Source organism: Podarcis bocagei (assembly GCF_964188305.1).
Source record: "Podarcis bocagei genome assembly, chromosome: 9".
Taxonomy (NCBI): Eukaryota; Metazoa; Chordata; class Lepidosauria; order Squamata; family Lacertidae; genus Podarcis; species Podarcis bocagei.
The window spans coordinates 38867320-38885614 of record NC_138134.1 but is presented as its reverse complement, the minus strand read 5'-3'; positions in this window follow the sequence as shown (position 1 = coordinate 38885614).

The following is an 18295-nucleotide window of genomic DNA, read 5'->3' as shown; positions in this document are numbered from 1 at the left end:
TTCATTGTAGTTTATAACAGCTGCCATTGGTGTGGTGAGTTTGAAACCATGCATGAAGGGGAAAAGATAGAGAACTGAGTGGTTGTAACTTCAGAGTGGTTATAAAAATATGATAAATGGGTAGTGTTACCATAGTCCATGATGGATTGTCTCAATTACTTCTCATCTGCAACATAATTCACTTAGGTATAATGTACCAAAGAGCTGCTGGCAAGCACATCTCCAGTGTTGTTGAGCTAAATATAAAAACCTTTTGATAATGCAGTGTGAAGGAAGGAAATATCAGAAGCTGTTAGGGATGAGCAGATGTCTCCATTTCCCATTTCTTTATTGGCACATGGGTTCACTGTGCTCCAAGTTCGACGCTCCTGAATTATGAAATTAGAAACATTTCTAAAATTCTAAAATATGACAATGCAAATTTTGCTGCAGCTTACATCGGATTTGCACCCCCCTGGTCTCCTTCTAACATTGTCACTGAATATTTTCAAACTGATTAAACATTGGGGGAACCCCCCCCCCAAACAAACAGTTCTGATGTTGATGTGGCTCTGTCAAGAGTCTTTGTGTGCTGTGTTATAATGTGTGTATGCCTTATTGCACTTTGGTAAAACACCACACCAAAAAGAATATGGATACAATCCTATGTACGATAACATTTAGACTGGAATAATGATGTGGGGTGGAGAAGAAATGTGTGCATGTCTATCAGTGAAAAACTGTTTATGTATGCTTATCTGTATATGCAAAACTCTGTACTTCAGTTTGGAACATTATATTCAATATATTACAGACGAAAAGAAAACAGGAGCTTGAGAAGCCCACCCCTGGGTTGAGTAATGAGCATAGAACATAATTTTATTCATTTAAATAATTGTACCACTTATATATCCCTAATTTCCACAGTGAATAAGAGGAATGCAGTAGGAACACAGCATAAAAACAATTACAGTGGTACCTCGGGTTAAGTACTTAATTCGTTCTGGAGGTCCGTCCTTAACCTGAAACTGTTCTTAACCTGAAGCACCATGTTAGCTAATGGGGCCTCCTGCTGCTGGCACACCACCGGAGCCCGATTTCTGTTCTCATCCTGAAACAAAGTTCTTAACCTGAAGCTATATTTCTGGGTTAGCAGAGTCTGTAATCTGAAGCGTATGTAACCCGAGGTACCACTGTAAAAGTAACAAGAAAAGCAGAAAACACTTTCTGGGCTGTTTATAAAACATACATTTAAAGCACCTGTTTGCTCAAAGAATTTTGGGAACGATCACTTGTTAAGTGTGCTTGGAATTGAAGTTCTGTGGGGTGTAAACTACAGTTCCCAGGAATCTTTGGAGTGCTTTAAATGCATGGTGTATGCATGGCCTTAAAACGTCAACTGAAATAAAAAAGTTACTGGACAATTCCCGAAAAGGATTGTGTATTTTCTCAATCCACATCCAAGAAGGAGTTAAGAAAGGTAGGGCATTAATTGAAGGGTTCATCATCACCATCTGGAGTGCCACAGGCAGTGGCAGACTTTGGGTTGTCAAGTTTCAGCAGCTCCCTGTTCAATACTAAAATTCAGTGCCATACCATCTCTCATGTTCTGTTCTACAGCATTGTTGTGGGACCTCCTGTAGCTTGGTGCCCAGTCCAAATACAAGATGCTTTTCTATTCTCATCCACAGGTGTTCTAAGAAGGCCCTAGTAGTTCTGCAAGCATTAGAGACAAGTGTGTGGACTGCTATAACCATCTCTGGCCCCATGACAGGGAGCAACTAAAGCCCCAAGAGATCTGGTTTCCCAGGGTTACCCAGTGAAACCAAGCATCAGCGATGCAATCATGATGGGACTTTGGGGGCTGAAGCCTAGTGTCTCCACTCAACAGAATGGGCAGGAAGGTTTCCCTGAGCAACAGGGCTGGCTTATGTGAAATAATCCCCATTAACAAATAAGGAGCCCACCTGACTCAATAAGGCAATTCAGTCAAGAGTCTAAAATTACCCAAGTGCACCACTGCCAAGCAGAGATATGAACTCTTCTGTCTCAAGAGCAACACTCATTGAAGAATAATGCCCGCCACACAAAAATAACTAGGTCAAGATGTATTTAAAATGCCCGGGAAGCTCCCAGAAGGAAAAGAAATGGCAGAGGAATTAGTAAATTCCAGCATTGGAGGTGGATGAAATGAGACAATTAGAGTAGAATGAGTCCAGTAAAGGTGTTGCCTGTAAGAAGAAAGGCACATTATGATTTCCCACAATTACATATTGTTTCTAGGAGATAAGAGTGAAACAAAGAATGTAAAATTATACAAAATTAAATAATGAAGCCGACAAAGTTGCTGAAATATTCATTTTAAAGGCTTCTTTTGCAAGGATGCTTGGCAAGGAGTATTGCTTGGAAACAACAAGAATAATATAGACATTTTTAAGGTTGCAGGAAGACAGAATATAATTGTGTGTATGCAAATGAATAAGGGAATGCCAGGCCAGGGATAGCTAAGCCACAGTCCATGGCCTGCATCCAGGTCTGGGCATATTTGGTGGAAACAACTGTGAGGTTTATTATATCTGCACCCAATCTTTATGTTCAGAAGCTCAGAGTAGCTTTTTGCCTTGTCCTGACCCTATTAGATAGGTTAGGTGGAGAGATGCAAGGCCACCCAACAATCTTCACAACAGGGTGAGACCTTGGACCTGAATTACTTGCTTTTTTAAAAAATAAATTTTATTTGTTTTGCTACATCAAACATTAAAACAAACGAAAAAAACATACATCACACATACAGACAAAAAAGAAATACATAAAAAAGAAAAATAATAATAAAGAAAACAAAAGAAAAAACATCTCCTGACATAAGATACCAACAAATTAGGTTACATTTACTAAATAACACACAACACTAATTGACTTCCCTTCATCTCGGTTTCAGAATATATTATATGATTTTTTATCTGCAGTTTCTTTTCCTTAAAAAACTCTTTACATCACAAGTGTTACATCATACCTACTGTAATTTTTAAATTTTTTACCTCTGTTTCCATGTATGTCATAAATTTATTCCATTCTTTGTTAAACTTTATTTCTTTTTGATTTCTTATTTTATGTGTCATTTTTGCCAATTCTAAATAATCAATTAGTTTGGATTGCCACTCGTTTATAGTTGGGATTTTTGATGTCTTCTAATTCTGCACTATTAGGGTTCTAGCAGCCACTGTCGCGTACTGAAAGAGTGTTTGATCTTCCTTTTTGATTTCCTCTCCAATTATCCCCAGCAAAAAGGCTTCGGGTTTTTTATAAAGGTATATTTAAAGATTTTTTTTAGTTCATTATAAATAGATTCCCAGAATTTTTTGATAGGCTCACACAACCACCACATATGATAAAAATCACCCTCCTTGATCTTACACTTCCAACATAATTTATCACCAGTTTTATATTTTTTTTCCAATTTTACGGGCGTTACGTACCACCTGTACATCATTTAATACATATTTTCCCTGAGTGTTGTGCATGCCGAGAATCTCATACCTTTGTTCCATAATGCCTTCCATTTGTCAAACTCTATATTATGTCCGAAGTCCATTGCCCATCTCACCATTACCTCCTTTACTTCTTCATCCTTGGTGTCCCTTGGTGTAACAGGCTGTACATTTTCGATAGGAGTTTTGTTTTATTTTCTAGTATTTCAATCTGGAATCTAGATTTTTTTCTCACTTATCCCATTCTTTTTATCTTCAGTCCATATAGAATTAATTTGGTGAAATTGGATCCATCCTGTCAATTTGTTCTTTATTTCTGACACTCAAGCCGTTTCCTTACGGATCCCACAAATGCTCTAGTGGAAGCATTGCAGCATTTGCACTTGATTATGGTGACCTGATGAATTGTGCAAACTACAGCATCCCAGTAGTGAGCAACTAAAAGGTCACACACACAAGTTTGTTCTTGCTTCAACTGCAGTGGCAATCATAGCCTGTGCATTAAAGAAGAACAGCTGGACTCACAGCAATGAGCACTTTTATCCTACAGGGATTCAGTTCCACCCCTCAGTTACCACATATAGCAACTGAGCATGTGAAAAGATCCAGCCTGCATTCAACTGTATAGTCAACCTCCAAACAAAAAGCCCTTTATGAAGGAGTGGAGTGAAATCCAGGCCAAGAAAACTTCTGCCACTCTTCTTTGAGGGTGCAACCAGACTTTTTCTCTCTCTTTTGCATGTGAGAAAAAGTGAGGGAGGTTTCTCTTTAATGCACCTGAAAAGACTAGAGAGAGCATTTCAATTATCATGGGTCCAAGCTGTCACCTGCAGTGAGAAGTGAAAAGGGTGCTCTCCTGAGAGTATCTGTCTTCTGTATCATGAATTCTTCAGACAAACAAGCAGAAAACTTCACTGCTGCCAGCAAGATTAGAAGCAGGTTGTTCCAGGTGACACCAGGTTTTCTTTAAAAGCCTCCAAGATCAAAGGCAGAAAAATCTTCCCTTGCACAGGGAAGCTAAATCACATAGAACTGAAGATCTAAAACATGCATGAAAGAGTACCCATTGTTTAGAAAAACAAAAGGGCAATCATTCTTCCTCATTGCTGCATGGAACTGCTACATTTGAAGACATACCAGAGTTCTTGTTTTATTTTCCTGCCTTCAAGGAACTAGGCCTGGCTTCAGACATAAAGGTGAAGGTGTCCTCCATTACTGGATCTCCAACTTCTTAACTCACCAAAAAGAAACTACAGCCAGGCCATACACATTCTCTTTGGGGTGACCAGAAATAACCAAACTGTCATTACATCTGCTTGAAACCTTTTGGAAGCACACCACTTCTCCACAACAATTATTTTTGGCATCGTTCATGAGTGATATCCAAGGGCGGCCCAGCCATGAGGCAAGGTGAGGCAACTGCTTCAGGTGGCAGGATCCATCAGGGCAGCAGATCCCAAAGTCAATTTTTCTTTTTTTTTAATGATATTTATTGAGAAAAGATTTTTTTAAAAATTACAAAGAAAAAAGACAGAAGCAAAAAGCAGAAAAAAAATAAAACCATCATTTTCAAATTCTCCACATTCATTACCTTCTTTCCAAGACCTCCTCCTCCTCCCATCTCTTATATCTTGATTAATAATTGTCACAGCAAATCCTTTCCATAATTCATAATATTCCATCATTACATTACCTTACTCTATTTTCATCTTGTCCTATTAAAAACCTTAAAACTTAAAACTTAAATCTTATTTTTACCAGCTTCTCATAACCATTACCTTTTTACCTAATTCTTTAAACATTTTTACAAGAGCCAAGTAATTCTATTTCAACATTTTCCCAACATTCATAAAACATTTCTAATAATGAAAAAAGAAAATGAGAATAAAAACAATCCAATCTTCTTCCAGCGTCCCCTCCCCCCGGTCCCGGGATTGTCAGTCCTTTTTCTCCCATTGGTCTGGCACATTAACCTGGTGATCTTATATCCGAGGCCTTCAAATCTCTTCCATGTCCCTTCCGCAGCTCTTCTTCATATTTTCCTTTCACTCGTGGGAACTCCAGCTTGGTAGTGTTTTTGACCCTTTTCAACAAATCAGCCCCTTTCCCATAGTCCAGACTAGACTCCATGTGATATTTTAAGACGTGTTTCAAATTCCCTCCAAAATTAGAAATCCCAACAACTCCAAACCTCTGATGGCCCATTGCCAGACTCGGAAAGTCCAAACATCCCTGCATAGGGGGATCAGTCCAACCCCCCCTTTCCAAGTCAATCCAAACTTTGTCTTTCCAAATCTGGTTTTTTCCAAGTTCATTTGTCAAATCCTAAAGCTCATTTTCCTGCTGGGCCAAAAGTCCCTCCATCTCTGGCGCCCAAGATTCTGCAACATCCTCTTCTTTCATCTGCTCTGTCAGGACACACTCCTGTTTAAGTTCCTGGGTGGGCTCCATATAATTTCCCACTACTTGTTCAAATGTTCTGGCTGCATTAGTCATCAAATCCGTCTTCTGACTTAACTGGTCCAATAGGGCATTTATTTTACAGAAAGCACCCAACAGTGCTTCTGAAAACATTGTCCTTCAAGGTCACAAGTCCTTTCCCACGGTTGTAATCTGGCAGCTGCAAGCTCCCTAAAATTGGTTACAGTTTCCCAGTCCCCCTCTAGGGGGAAACTTCTGGTTGTTCTTTCTTTCTTTTAAGAACAATAGCAACAAAGTTTCTTTTTTTAGAATATTCTGTCAATATTTGTTCCTTTAAAATGCGAAAGGAAACAATGGAATCACAATGTTACTCTTCTTTTAACTATCTGTCAAAAACATTTGTCTCTGGTCAATGAGCTTCAAAACGTCAATTCTGACACCCCGCTCCAGGGTCAGGACGGTGGAAAGTTACTTTACTTTAAACTCACTTCTGCAGGTTTAAACAGTCCAAAAAAGATCCCCCTTCTTCTCCTGCTACCGAAGGGGGGTTCAACACTCTTAGATGGTGAAACAATCCTTTAAAAGTAAATTTCTAAGCTCTAGTTTATGATGTCTTTGCTTTCTTCTAACTACAAGGAAACGGAAGGCTGACTTCCTGTTTAGACCTTCCCGTTTCAGTACCAAATTAAGATAAATTTTTAAGTCCAGTTCCTTTCTAATCGCCAGTTCTTGTTTGAAGTCCAATTATTCAATGTTTAAGTACTCACGGGTGATTACTTTAGATGCCAAATTTTCCCAGGAAAAAGGCAGCGCTCTCCAGCAACGGCTGTGCGCCTTCGCTCCACGGAAATAGCAGTTGACTCACAGCACCGCGCCACTTCCCCCTCTTCGCATCGGAGCCCGTTAGTGGGTTCCTTTGCGGGTTGGGGGCGCTAAAGGTGCCCGCCGAGTCCCACGGTCACAGGCTTCATCCGTCTGTGATTTCTGAGAGGGTCCCCGCTTCGCCGCAGCAGAAAAGACCCGTTTCACGCGGAGCTGGTCCCTCCGGTTCAGAGGGAATCCGCCATTGGCGATGGCGCCACCCCGGAAGTCTCCCAAAGTCAATATTTCTTCCCCCATTGTTTCTGACGCCAAAATGTATTGGGATGGCCCTGGTGATAACATTAATGAAACAGAAATCAAAGGGTGACATTGAAGTAAATTTTACTTGGCGTAGACCAATTGAAATTAGTCATGTTAATTAATTTCAGAGGATCTACTCTCAGTAAAGCTTAATTGAATACAACCCAGTTTGTTTAACTTGCACAAGCTTCCCTCTAATTGCTCTTTTCTACTGCCCTAGTGTTGTATCCTGTTAACTATGAGTTTATTTGTAAAAAAGTTTGTCCTTAGCAGGACCCAGGAGTTGAGGGGAGAGCTGGGAGGAGGGAAAAGAAGGCAGACATAAAAGAATAGGCCGAGAATGTAAATGGAGGTTATGAATGCAGTTTCTTATTACTAAAATTTATTCCCCACTGATAAAGTTTACCAGACCTAGAAGGATTGCAGCATGTCTATAATTTATCAGTCATTAAGTATTGATAAATTGACTGCAGACATGCAGATGTCAAAGATAATTCAAAGATAATTGAAAGAAACGAAAATGCTGTATTTCTTTAGTTAAGTTTGAACAACACCCATGCCTGTGGAATGGATACATCCAATTAAGAAGATACATATTACCATCTGCCACCACAGAAATTAAATTTTGCAGCACCAGAGGCAGATATGCTTATGACTGTCACTCTTTCCAGAAACCCAAATTAGACAAGCATGCCTAAACCCTAAGAAAATATTTGAAGCACTATTCTAGACACCTTGTAGAAGTAAAAACATAGAAGGCATTTATTCTTTATTTAAAGCAATTTTACCCCCTCTTCATTCAAGAAAGCTCTCACTAATACAATTTGGTTTGTTGTTTTTTTAAAAAAAATCAATAAAAGATCAGTTACAAAAAGTCAGTTCCTGCCCTCAGGTTGACAGTCTAAAAGACACAACACAAAAGGAAATAAAGTGATGGGGAGGAAAGAGGAAAACAGCAAACTTAGGCACCAGTTCTTCAAGCTGCAGTTCTTAAAATGAGAAGCAGGGATGCAAGCAGTTCAGGCAGCCTGATGGAATGTCTAATGATAGGTGACAGTTGAGGGCAGGCCAAAGGCAGCTGGTCCATCAGAAGATGAAGGAATAGTCCTGCTTCCCTTCTTTCCCTCTGCTTTGCAGCCTTGATGCAATGGCTGCTACTAGAAAACATCCTAAATAATTCAACTGGGCAGGGAACCACAGCCTGCTCCCAGATATTCTGCGATCAACCAGAAATAAATTCAAGTTTGCAAAATAAAACATTTGCGGCATATTTTTTGCTGCTTCCCAGTATAACATCAGCACCAGAGTACCAAAATATTAACATTCTTGTACTGTAGTCTTAGTGACTGCAGCATGGAAGGAGCTGTCAGGTGTACTGTAAACTAGTATATTAAAGTATTAAGAAAGAAAAGACACACAAACCATTTCAGTAAGTAGTACAGAAACAAGGTATTTCCAAAAGATATTTCCCATGGTCTGTATGATTAATGGAATCTGACTGCTCCCTTGCAAATGTCGTACCACAAGATGAAAGAGGAGGCCGCATGTAAATAAAGAAGGTGAAATGATGTTTGGTGATCTCTTAGCAACAACTGGCGCTTCAAGAGCAACCACCCATCAATCATTTTTCTGACAGTGCTCATTGATTTCTTGGTGGCTTACAGGGTGTTCCTGAACTTGTTTTTGGTATTTTTACCTAGTGTGAAGTCCTGATAACAGGAATCCCATGCAGGTAAGGGATTCTGTTATGCATATGCATAAACTTCCCTGTGCACAAGAAAAGTGATCATATATAGAGATGCCCTTACCAGTGAAGTGAATGGGGATATACCAAACCATAAGGCAAGAACCATTATTGTGTCATTTTGTGGCAATCTTAATGAAACTGTACACATAATCTTTGCTTCTTTTTATTTTGTAGGCGAAACAATAAGAACCTCAATTCCTTGGTCTGAAGGACCTCTGCAAATATTTCCAATGGTATTTTGTTAAGACACATTTAAACAAACAGTCCATATATCGAGAGAGAGAGGAGGATATGATTTGTGAACAAAAAAGTGCAAGCATAACAAAAAGAAAGTATATAAACAAAGATTCAGCGCAGGTCCAAAGGCATAATAAAGTTGTAACTCACAAAAATTCCAATTACAAATAATAAAGATATATAAAAATAAAAGTATTCTCTACCTGTGAGTTCCATCATTATTGAGAATAAAGGTTCTATATAGTCCTAAATGAGGCAGACATTTGCATATACTGGTAGCATTGCGTGACCATGTGCCTTAATATTCAGATAAGAAATAAAATCATGCCATATCTGCCCTCAGTTGGTGTAATCTCAGGCTGTAACTTTAACAATTTTTGTTCAATTTGAATTCAAAATGACTGGAAGTAATTTGTGAGATGTAAATAAAAGATGCAGAAGTAACAGTGCAAAACACATTATTACAGGCCTGCAGTAGATTTTGTTTTCCCCCTCTTTCACTTGAGGACAAAATTGCTCCTGAAGCTCCAGGGCTTGGTTTTTCAACTGTGCATAATACACCTTTTCTTTCTCTCCATTTAGTCTGCTATCAAAAACCATGCAACAATCAGACAACACACTCTTGGGAGACAATTGCTAGGGCACCCACTCAGAGAACCTCATTGCTCTAGGCGTGCTCCATTTTCACTCCATGTAATGTACTTGGAGAGTCAATTTCGGAACAATTTCTTTAAGAATAATGGCAGCTGTGTGTTATTTCATTGGAAAATCACCATGTTTGCCTTATGTGAGAGCACAAAAGAAAATCTGTATACACAAAGCTAATGGAAATAAAATTTGACACGTCTAGCTGTCTAACCTGTAGGAATACTTTCCATGAGAATAACCTTAATTTCTGAAGTATATCTGAAGAAGTGTGCATGCACACAAAAGCTTATACCCAGAAGAAACTTAGTTGGTCTCTAAGGTGCTACTGGACAATTTTCATTTTTTAAAAAATTTATTTTGACTGCGTCCAACCAACACCTACCTGAACCTTAATTTCATAGACAGAAAGACTTCATAGAAATAAGCATGAAAGGAAAGGCAAGTATTCATATATTCCAGAGGCAACACTTTGTAATTTTAGGAGGACACTGCTGTCATCCAATGCCAGCAAACTGTACCCAGTTATGTAGAAGTATATTTAAGTGTCTTGTTTTTCATAATTGCTCTTTATATTGTGTGTTGAGACCAAGGGGGTAAAATTACTATTTATTTTTGTGCTTGCATGTGTCTCTGTGTGTGGCAGGGGGTGTTTTGCCTGTGGCCAGTAATATTTTGAAGCCTCCAATTCATTTTTATTTGTGCAGAGAGGCAACAGCCGCCATAATATCATAGTTGCAGAAGCCATGCCTATGTATACATGAGTCGCTTAAAACACAGTGAGGTCATTTCCCCCTCACTGTGTTTCATGCTGCACACACCAGAGAGGAGGCAGGGATGTCCCCACAAGATGCACATTGTTCCATTTCTTGTGCTGAACTCTTGTTCAGTGAAGCTGTTATCTGCACATGCATAAGGGCTGTTTCAAATGTAAACATCCCTGCTTAACTGTTGCTTATGTTTACAAATCATTTGGAAGCTGGTTTGGGGGGAAAGCATACCCAGCTGTAGTATTTCTCAAAAAACTACAGGATACAGATAAATTGTGGCTAACACTGGGTGCACTGCACTTCAAACACCAGCAGTGGGAGCACATTGGAGCAGGAGTAAAGGAAGTCTGTTGTCCTTCCAGCTGGTTTATTTTGGAGTGCTGCCTTTCCCACTAGGGAGAGTGTTGAATCTTAAGGCAAGCCACATTACTCCTCCTTGCAGCGTATGGGGGAGTGGGGAAATCTGTCACTCTTGGTTTCCTTCTGTTTCTCATTTTCTCAGTTTGCAATTTTTTGAAAAGAAGGACTCCTCATGGAAATTCATCAAGTAATCTAGTGCAAATTTCTCCTCATATACACATTTGCAAGCTAATAAAATGCATTCTGGTATTTTTTCCTCCACCAGCATATGTGTTTTTATGTGTCCTTTACCCTGGTTCATTCACTTTTGTACATACTACTTGGCTGGAGAACTGCACTGCAAAACTTGGATTAGTGGGTATTTTGAAGAATGGCCATGTTTTGGTTCAAATAAAGTTTCAGGAAGTGCAAATTTGCTAGATACATCTTTAAATGTGTACTGAATTTCTTCCCCATTGCTGCTGCCAGCAACACGAATACATCTATTTATATAGGAACTGAGGGAAACCAAGCCAGAAAGCTATAGATGCAGAATACGTTATTTATCAACAAGACTAACAGTATGATCCAAACTCAAGATCCATTGGAATGAGAGAGGTTGTATTTGGCAGATCTTGACCTTTCTCAGCTGCGGCTATTCCAATGTAAGTCCGTCACCCTGGCTCACTGGAGATATGGCGGCATAACTTCCTCAACACAGTTCTGCTGGTGTTCAGCTAGCAGAACTTAAATTGGTATAACTTATACCAGCAAACATCCCTCCCCTAAAAGGGGCATTCTGGAGGGTATGGTCAGAGCAGTACAGGACAAGACAAGGAGAGACTTATGCCTATTCCAAGTCTCTTTCAGCTCAGCCATACAGCCTGGCAACACAGTGGAACTTAGTCAACAAAAAGCAGGGTGTAATTCAAATTTCTCTTCAATTGCATTTGGAAAGGGGTAAATCATGCTGGCTAGTTAAGACTTTTCTATGAAGGAAGGAATTTGAAGGTGGCTCTGGGATTTTGTTCTGGAAACAAAGACTGCAATCTTCTACATGCTTATATAGGAGTAAGTCCCATGGAAATCAGTAGGACTTGCTTCTGAATAAACACCCAGACATGATTTTTTTATTGATAGCATTTTCTGTGGCATTATTTACCAATGAGCAGAGTGAAATTAACCGAAAAATTAGTTAAATGTGTTGTAGAAATGCACTAAAACCCCCTGCGTGCTAAGGAAAATGTCAGGTTGACATGATGCAGTGGTTATTGTAAAACTCATTTGAAACCAGTCAAATGGAATAAACGCTAATATTGTAGTTCTCAGTAGGTGACCCACAAATGCTAAGTTCAACAGATAGTCAGATAATAAATACAGTGTCAGATGTTTTCGTATGAACTGAGACTTTCCACCAGGGTTTCAATGGGTCATGGTAACCTACAATTACGATACGATATCTTTATTGTCATTGTCCCATGCAGAACAACAAAACTGAAAAATCTACATAAGACATTCAACACCCCCCTAAAAACTCTGAAACCCCATTTTAAAATACAATATACTCCTATAGAGACTCTTTATACTGCATTTAAAACCAGAATTGCATTTGGGTAGAAACTGTTTCTCAGGTGGCTAGTCCTAGTCTTTATAACCCTGTACCTTCTTCCAGAAGGCAGAAGCTGAAAGAGATCATTTCCAGGGTGTGCACTATCCTGCACTATCTCTGCAGCTTTCTTATGGCACCTGGCAGCATAGATTTGATCTAAGGTGGGAAGAGTGCACCCAATTATTCTCTCCACAGTCTTTACAACCCTGGACAGCATTGTTATTTCCCTAGCCACGCAGCTCCCAAACCACACACACAGACCATAAGTTAATACACTCTCAACAGTACAATGGTAAAATGCCATCAACAGGTCCTTTGAGAGATTGTTTTTCCGGAGGATTCTCAGAAAATATAACCTCTGCTGTGCTCTCTTCATCAGGTCTTTGCTGTTTTCTCCCCAGGTTAGGGCATCTCTCAACTCCATTCCCAGAAATCGAAACACCAAGACCTGTTCCACACACATCCCCTTAATAATAAAGTCTCAATTGAGTTGAGACTTTAATCTAAAATGGATCATACCAGTAGCACTTCACCCATTCTTCTTTTTTCAGAGTATTTAAAGTGGGAGAAAGAGGCAGAAGCAGGAGAGACAAGGGTCAGAAAAAGAGATAATGAGGAGATGGTCATCTTCAGTCAAACACAGTAGACCCACAACCTATGTGGAGGTCACGTTCTGGGGATAGCACATAAAGCCAAAAACTTGTATAGTTTCAACTAATTGGTTGCTATGATGGGTAGAATTTTGAAAGTTCCCCACCAGACACCAGCCTCCTTTTTATTTTTTGCCAGGTGTGTAAAGCTGAATACACACAAGTTAAATGTGTGCAAGTTGTGGGCCTACTGTATACATTAATAATATTCATCTTGAATACTGCGGTGAAAGGTGGATCCCGGGTCTGAAAAGATGTATGTGTTATGCAAACTTTCTTTCTCTCTCTCCCCCCCCCCCCGATTTGCTGTGTTTGCTAAATTCTTGGTCCCAGTTCAAAGATCCTTGCTGCATGGTAGGTTTTCTCTCCTCCTCCTCAACTACCACCCCCTCAATTACTTGCTGGTTGAGGTTGTGTCACACCAGCCTTGCAACACCTAAATAAATGTCCTGTTTGACTGACAGTTGGAGTCTGAATCTTATTGACAATCAAGGCTGAACCCACAGGGTATTGGGTACCAAATCCCAATATTTCCGCAACAATATAAGTTTGTTAAGAAGGGTGAAGTGCCTTTTAAAATAAATAAATTTGGAAGATGCAAGTCAGTAATAGCGCAGGATAGTATGCACCCCAGAAATGATCTCTTTCAGCTTCTGCCTTCTGGAAGAAGGTATAGGGTTATAAAGACCAGGACTAGCCGCCTGAGAAACAGTTTCTACGCAAATGCAATTCTGGTTCTAAACGCAGCATAAGGAGTCTCTATGGGAGTATATTGTATTTTAAAATGGGGTTTCAGAGTTTTAGGGGTTTTTGAATGTTTTATGTAGTTTTTCAATTTCATTGTTCGGTATGGGACAATGACAATAAAGTTATGGTATTGTATCGTATCGTACTGTAGCAATGCATACATGATACAGGCCATAACACATATATAGCTGTAGCCAAGTTATTATTAATTACCTTATATCAAACTCTAACACAAGATATTGGGGATTCTGGGGGAAAATACTAAATCTCCCCTTATTGGCAAATAAGCACACGGCAGCCATGTTGATGTGCTGTAGTGATTTAGAATAGAGAGGGGCCATCTGCTAAAACTGTCCAATCTGAACCAGTCTTCACCAACCAGGTGGCCTCAAGATGTTTTAAAAATCTAGACTACAACTCCCATCAGCCCCAGCCACCAAGTACTGGCTGAGGCTGATGGGAGCTGTAGTCTAAAACACCTAGAAAGCACCAGGTTGGCAAAGGTTGATCTAAGAAAAGGTTATTTTCATTTACTTGCCTTTAACAAGCCATGCACAGCTGAAGTATGGCTGTATTATACACAAATAATTCCAAAGCCAGAACGATGATGATGATGGTGTTGTTTTCCCATGCAACTATCTCATTTTCCTCATTTTTCTTTCATCACATAGGTAAACATTTGAGATGGCAGAAAATGGGATTTGTGCTTTTGGTTCCTTGATCTATAGTAAATGGCTCAGTATGTTTTCAAACACGGTCAAACTACAAGTCTAAGGACAGGCCAAATAAAAGCATGTGGTTCTTCTTCTATGTAATGTGGTAGACTCTGATTTTGCTGATTAGATGTTGACATTCATCATTCATTTTGAGGCAGCCAAATCTATTTATTTTACAGTTGCCATAGTAGTATAAATGCATGGCAATCATCTAGGAAGCACCCCACCCCCTTGGCTGAGTCACAGAGAATGTACTCTATTTGTTTCAAAAGCAGCCATTAGCCAAATGGAATATTTCCAACTTAGTGAACATTATAGCATCATTATTGGTTTTATATGCAAAGAGCAAAACTGACTTTTTGTAAACAAGTTGCAAAGCATCTCTAAGTCACACAAAAGACAGAAGAAATTTTGTGGATGCAGTTAAATTGAATATTCCACCAAAGACTGCAACAACAAAAAAGAAGTAAGATCTACAATTGATATGCAAATGTAATCACATGTATGTGCTGAAGGTTCAAGCCTACCTATGGCCCTTCAGTATTGAGCTCTTAACACACACACCCAACACCTGGTTCTGCAATATACAAGCAGAAGTTGACTGCACTCAGTATTGATTTGCTGGCCCTGAGATGCCACCAGGAAACTTCCTCATGATCCCTAGTGCAGTTTTGCATTTTAAAACCAGCTTCAGAAACGAACAGGATGAATGAACCGGACACAGTTCTCCAGGTGTGGTCTAACCAAGGCAAAATACAGAAGTACTACGAATTCCTTTGATCTCAACACTATACTTCTGCTGATGCAGCCTAGAACACCATTAACTTTTTTTTTTTTTTTTTGCTGCTGCATCATACTGTTGACTCATGTTAAGCTTGCGATCTACAAAGATCCCCAGATCCTTTTCACATGTATTGCTGGCAAGCCAGGTGTCCCCCATCTTATATTTGTGCAGCTAGTTCTTCCTGCCTAAGTGTGGAACCTTACATTTGTCCCCATTGAAATTCATTTTGTTAGTTTTGGCCCAGTTCTCCAATCTGTTTAGGTTATGTTGAATCCCCATTCTGTCTCCTGCGGTATTAGTTACCCCTTCTAGTTTGGTGTCATCTGCAAATTTGATAAGCATCCCCTCAATACCTTCATCCAAGTTGTTTATAAAGCTGTTGAACAACAATGAGTCCAGGACAGGACCCTGCGGCACCCTACTTGTCACTTTTTTCTAGGATGACAAGGAACCACTTGTGAGCACTCACTGGGTTCCATCAGTCAACCAGCTACAAATCCACTTAGCAGTTATCTCATCCAGTTCACATTTTACCTGCTTCTCTGCAATAATATCTTGCAGGACTTTGTCAAAAGCCTTACTGAAATCAAGATACATTACATCCACAGCAGTCCCCTGATCCATACTCTATAAAAAAGCAGCACAGCAAAACATTTTAGCATGTAGGTGGATGCAGAAGATTCCCATCTAGAGGCAGTTGGCTATGATTAATATTAATTACTTGATTCATTGAAATTCAAGTCAAATTAAAAACACCCCCCCCAAAAAAAATTTCTCTACCCTTTGACAGTAGGGCCCAAACTTGCATCAACTACAGATTTTAAGAATTTTGAAACCAGGGAGCAAGGACCAAGGAAGCAGATGTTCAGACCCAAAAACATTCTGAGAAGAAGATAGAAGAATAGGACCAAGGCACTGAATCTAGTATGGACAGAAATGAGGCATGGAATAAATAAGTTCAGCTGCTCAGATATCTCTTCAGTTGCTTAGAATGAAATAATATGCTGGTCACTAAATTCTTTGTATATAGCAGAAGTAGGGAACCACTCAGCAGACTGCCAGCACAATCCTATCCTATCTGTTTAGAACAACATTCCACTGAGTTCATGAGCATAGGATTGCAGCCCAATTGATTAACTTCTGCCACCTCAGGATGAAGCCATGACTGGCCCACTCCCCAAGCATCTATGGCAATGAGCTTATTACAAAGGAGTTGGGTCTCATAGGCATCAGTATTGCTAATCCTCAGGGGTGCCTGAAATTTTAGCTCCATGCCACAGTTCTATTACCATATTAGTAAAATGGCTTTGTAGTAGTGCTTTGTTCCTACCTTCCACAGTAGGATCTTAGTTGAAAGAAAAAGGGAAATGAAAACATAAGGAGTGAGTCAGGAACATATTGATTAAAATTTTAAATACATGCTCCCTCCTGTGATCAAAAGAGAGCACAGCCCTTTTATTATGTCAAGTCCTATCCCCTCCCCAATGTGCTAGACACAGTCTAATTTACTGTTAAATTCTCAAGCTTGAAATATCTGTTTTTGATTTGGACATTCATCTAGGGGCAAAATGCCAACCGCCTTCAGTTTTCATTTCACTTTTAATTGGATGCTCAACGAGGGAGAGATAATGACCCATTTTAGACACTTGGAAATCAGAAGCCAAACTGGTTCCCGTTAACAATTAATCAAGCAAATATTGGGCAAGGAACTGAATATTATTTTTTACCATTTTGAGGAAACCATAACTCTGTGGCAGAGCACATGACTTTACACATAAAAGGTCCCAGGTTCAAACTGTGATATATCCAGTGTGAAGTATTAGGTTGCAGGTGATGAAAAGACCTTTGCCAGTGACCCTGGAGAGCTTCTTTCTCCCCCAGCCAAAGGATTTTTTCTTCTTCTGTAATTGCAAGTTGGCAGCCTGGCCACCATTTTGCTTTGGATCTCGGGTCATTCCTAGGCACTGGCATGGGGGGAACTGGAATTGGCAGATCCCCCCCCCCACAAATTTTAGTGAATAGTAAGAGAAAATTATGTCAAGTGGCCTTCTTTTTCAAAGCAGGGTGAGAATAAGAGAATTTTTGGCTCAGCTCTAGTTCATACAGACAGACTGTCCGAGTGTCCCTATTTTCCAGGGAGGTCAGTAAGGTGGAGGGAAAGCTGTCTTTCAGGAAAGTCTAGAAGTTGTGCTTTTTATGCAGAATTGCACAGAATAAACATATACATGAGTGTACTATAAGTTTGCTCCTCTGACTCTATATGTACTTGTCTATACTGTGTGCATATAGCTTTCTGCTCTCTTTCACCTAAAAGGTTAATTTTTGAAATCTCACCATGGGTGGGGGAAAACCCCTGAAGCTCCTTAGCCTCCTCTCCTTCTCCCCAGTTGCCTATGATTTTGGATGCTTGAACATGAATAGTATATGGCAACATCTGCATAAAGAGAGATTAGTATATGATTTATGCAGGTATCACACAATCCGATTAGGAGCAGCTTTTTGCCCAAATGAGTATTTCAGACCAGGTGTCTCCATTGAGATTTATGTCAAGCTCATCCAGCTTCAGCTAATCGCTAGCATTCATGCCACAAAATCCCCTTTTGAAAGTCTGTTCAGGTTTCTCAGAGTCCCACAGACAGAGCATAAGAAAAAAGAGCTGGAGATTCCTGAAGGAATGTTGATGCGAAATAAACTGTAGCCTATGAGGGCAGCTTTCACAACAATTGTTTTTCCATTTCCCACATTTCACTCAAATGCCGGGATTCGCTTGGCTTGCTAAGCAGCCCCTATTTTGGGTAGGCATCTCCACTGCATCTTCTGTGCATGTACAGAGAGCTTGGGGGGAAAGTGGGATGGTCTCTTATTTGTGCAGGATATGGTTGTTAGGATTTCATGCTCCCCGATGCTGATTTTATGATTGGTATATTTCACACGCCTGTCTGAGAGGAGTGTGAGAAGGGAAGTCTGTCTTATCTCTCTTCCAGTATGAGTCTGTGAAACTGTACTCTCACTTTTACGCTGTTCTGGTTTGTTCTCGGAGC